This window comes from Sinocyclocheilus rhinocerous, unplaced genomic scaffold (genome assembly GCF_001515625.1).
Source record: "Sinocyclocheilus rhinocerous isolate Xijiao unplaced genomic scaffold, SAMN03320098_v1.1 scaffold878, whole genome shotgun sequence".
NCBI classification, from domain to species: domain Eukaryota; kingdom Metazoa; phylum Chordata; class Actinopteri; order Cypriniformes; family Cyprinidae; genus Sinocyclocheilus; species Sinocyclocheilus rhinocerous.
Genome location: NW_015664312.1, coordinates 992,259 through 996,686, shown reverse-complemented (window position 1 = coordinate 996,686; position 4,428 = coordinate 992,259).

Here is a 4,428-nt window from a genome sequence, read left to right as displayed (position 1 = left end):
GTCCAAATTAAGTTCTTAGCAATGCATATTACTAATAAAAAATTAAGTTTTGATATATTTACAGTAGGAAATTTACAAAATATCTTCATGGAACATGATCTTTACTTAATATCCTAATGATTTTTGGCATAAAAGAAAAATCAATAATTTTGACCCATACAATGTATTTTTGGCTATTGCTACAAATATCCCCCAGCGACTTAAGACTGCTTTTGTGCTCCAGGGTCACATATGTGAATTAAATTATGATCATGTAGAAGTATGAATGCATGACCAGTGACCATATCATATTTTTAAGACATTACAGGTAAAAACATTGTCTTTTTTCAGACCAGAAAGAAAGCATCCAAAATACACTTTTAAGTTTTTTTTTTAATTACACATTTATTTGTGCATGTGGATTTTAATAACAATAAATATCTTTAAATGCTGTTTTCCTTAAAATGATTTGTTTTTCTCATGCACCGAGCCTGAAATTTCTTCTTCAGGAGAACTTAGACAAAATTTTATAGTTTTATTCCCATCTATATTCTGAATGTTTGAGGTTTGTTTATATATTATTAGCATTTTATTCCTAAAACATGGTGGAATTTTTTTAGGCTGTTGGCAGAGATCCAAAATCACCTCTGTAAAAAATCTGAATGCAAAAAAAAAAAAAAAAAAAAAAAAAGGATTTTTGACCCTGGCCTCAATATAAATGTCCAGATTTCTGAACAAATTAGTGCATATTAGTCAGTCAGTCAGTCAGTCAGTCAATATTATTTATAGAGCACATTTAAAAACAACAGCTGTTGGCCAAAGTGCTGTACAAAATTTAAGCATATACCAAAATACAAAAGTAAACATAGAACACAGCGACAGATAGTACACTACAGTTATGCCACTGCGCTTACTTATGACCATATGCAACAGTAAATAAATAAGTTTTAAGAAGAGACTTAAAATCAGCGTATGTTGGTGCAGTTCTTATATAGGGTGGCAACATGTTCCATAGCTGAAGAGCAGCCACTGAAAAGGCACAATCTCCTTTTTTATACTTATATTAATTAGATAATTCATTATTTGCATAATTGCACAGCATTTCAGAAAACTTAATACAAAAAAAAGTCGTAATGTACTGTGATTAATCAAGTGGTGAAATATGTGGGGTTTTTTTTTTTCAACATTCACCTGTGCCATCTTGCCTTAAATTGTGGCCTTGATAATAAGGCTGTTAATTGAGATTGTAAAAAAAGAAGCATAGTCACTCACAGATAATAGATTTATAATATTGTCCAATCTCAAACTTTAAGGGTAATAACGTAATGATTGCTTATACAACAGTATAAAAAAGGTTAATATTCAATAACTTACATTTTAGACACAATTGTCCAGTTACTTTGTCTATTTTTTGCTCCACCAACAAAAAAAAAATCTAAAGAAGGCAAAAGCAGAAACTATGGAAGCACATTTCTGCCTTGGAATAAACATAAAAAAGGTAATTGTGACTTTTTTTCCTCACAATTCCGAGTTTACATCTCACAATTCTAAGTTTATATCTTGCGATTATTTTTTTCCTTCTGAATTCGGAGTTTACATCTTGCAGTTCTGTTTTTGTTTTTTGTGACTTTTTATCTAACAATCATGTCATGGCAATTAATCAGTCTCACCTGTTGCTTGTTAGTGCTTTTGCTGCGTTCAAGTCCTCCTGGGACGTTCGTATTTACGAGTTGACAAGTCGTAATTACGACGTCAGGTGCGTTCAAGTCAGTTTAGTTGGCACAAGATGGCGGTGTACCTTCTTTTAATAAATTACAAGAAAATACAACAGGGTCTGCATTTTTTTACTTGGATTTCAGCTGCGTAACAAGAACATGACCAATTTAAGTTTATAGGACAACTAAACTATCAATTTAAACAAAAATTTACCGTCAACTACAGACGCTGCATCCATCGAGTCTGCCATGTTTCTTATTGACACGCCAACTCGGAAACTCGGGGCTTAAAGAAAATTTCGAGTTTCCCACTCGTTATAACGACTTTGTGGTGGCCTTCATGTGCGTTCAACTCGTAAATACGATCTATCCGACATGACTTGAACGCACCATTTGTTCTCCTGTGTGTTAATAGCCCTTGTGTTTCATTTGCACTTCGTCAGTCAATGTTTGCTGTTAGTTTCGTGTGCCTTCCTGTTCTCTACGAGACAAATGTTCTCTACATGACAAGACTTTGATCTTTCTTTTATTGCAAGAGTATTGCTTAACATAAATAAGGCAACAACAAATGTTTCAAATGGAAGATATACAGCGAAAAAACTCCAAACAGTTTTACAACATGTCCAATAAAAGGTGCTACTTTAAAGGCCTAATGATATGCTTTCATAGTGGCACACGGGCGCCTGCGTGCAGGTTTCTGAAAAGTAAGCCACCTCTGAAACAGAAAGAAATGAAGAAAAGACAGAGGCTGCATGAGCAAGTCATTAATAAGCCTTGAAGAAAGACAGAGAAGAGAAACATGTCAGACGTGACGTGCAGATGAAAGAACCAGAGGCAGGCGGTTAGTGTCATGCAGCGTGCATTTACACAGGCTCTGGAAGGTCAAAGACACTACGAGTGACTGCAGAAAGTGACCTTGCAGACGATCACCTTTGGATCAGCATTGCTCACAGCAAGTCAGGAGGAGACTCAGTGGAGAGGTTGAAAAGGACTACAAGTGAATAAAAAAGGAGAAGCATACATGAGAAGTGACTCATATTAAAACGCAGCCTGTAAACAGTGTTTCGAAATTAGCTGCTAATGCACAAAAATGGATTTAATTATCCGTGCTTTATTTTCATGCATGTCATTTGATGATCAATCTGCAATCACTATCCATGCCAATAAACAGATCAAAATCGAACAATCGTCTTCCAGTGTCAACAAAAAGTATGTTTCATATTATTAATACTTCTCAGTAAGTTCTGACTGGAAAAATGTGCATTTTAATTGCACTTAAATGTGTTACTGTAAATTCTCTAAGTACAGAATTATCCTGCCCTCAGACAGTACATTATACGTAGCAAATTACATCAAAAGAAACCGCAGTAACAGTCCAGTGAATCAAATGAGAGGACGTTTACAAGAATGCCAAGTAGTGTTTCTGCCACGACTCATAGTGAGACAAGTCTTTCATTCAAACCAAAGCTACTATACTGGTGCATTAGTAGTTTGATGGTGCATGTAACGTGACACAAATCTGAGTGACACAAAACAGGATGTGCATTTGGAACCGTTGAGTGGCTCTGCATGAGAACTATATACAAATAAGCCTGAGAACAAAGTATAATGCTTCCATATTTGCTCTTTGTTACATAGAGGGATGCTCGATCTCTTTAGTCATGTTAGCCAGTAAATGTGACTTTTTCATGTTATCTGTATCGGTCCAATATGTAAAATAAGCTGATAGGCCTATATTTAATTGAAAAATTATGGCCAAATGATCATAGGACCCCACATAAAAATTTAAAAAAAAATAAATAAATGTTTAATCAGAGCCTGTAGGATTTATTTTTGTTATTATTGCTTTATTTTAAATTATTGTTTATTTTTATTATTTGTTATATAATCGTTGTTAAACATAGGCATGTATAATTTCTTTATTCCAATGGTTCATAGTATGTCAATTTGTTATATGATTTTAGGAAAACAATCATTATGTACAGTATGTATGCATGTATGTATGCATGTATTTATTTTCTTTTTTTTTTTTCCTGTTGTTGCACCTCATTTAAATCTGGATTTTTAAGGTGAGCATTTTTTGTAATCAATCTCACAAAACATTGATATGTAATATCACCCAACATTTTGACTTCAAAATATAAATAATTATTGCTATCTGCTAAAATGTCCATAACGGTGCATCCCTAGTTACATATACACCACATGTGTAAGAGCATAGACAGTCTCAGCTTAGAGCTTACAGTTAAACTTTAAGTTAAGCTCTATGGACCACGGGCCTGTACCATGATGGTGGCTGAACAAACTCGGAGTTACAGGATTAGTTTTGAGGTGACAAAACCAAACCAGTCCAATCCGGCTTTGTTGGTACCATGAAGCTGATCATCAACTTTCTCTGTCAACTCAGGCTTGATCCTAAATTCTGTGATCCGTGAGCACGTGTACACGAAAGAGTGACGTCATCAGTAATGAACAGCCAATCACATGCCTCGTCCTTTAATTTGGAGTAAGAGAAACTGGGGGAGTGGCTTTATTGCATCAGAGATGTGTCATTTTGCTTGAAGCTGATTGGTCAGATTTCGGTTTGAGATCTCTAAACCAGAACATAACCTGCCTCAGAGCAGGTTAGCTGTGGAGTGTAAGCAGGGGCGTAGCCATCATTTCAGAAGTGAGTGGGACAGAAATTATATATATATATATATATATATAACATTACAATATAACATTTCTGTAA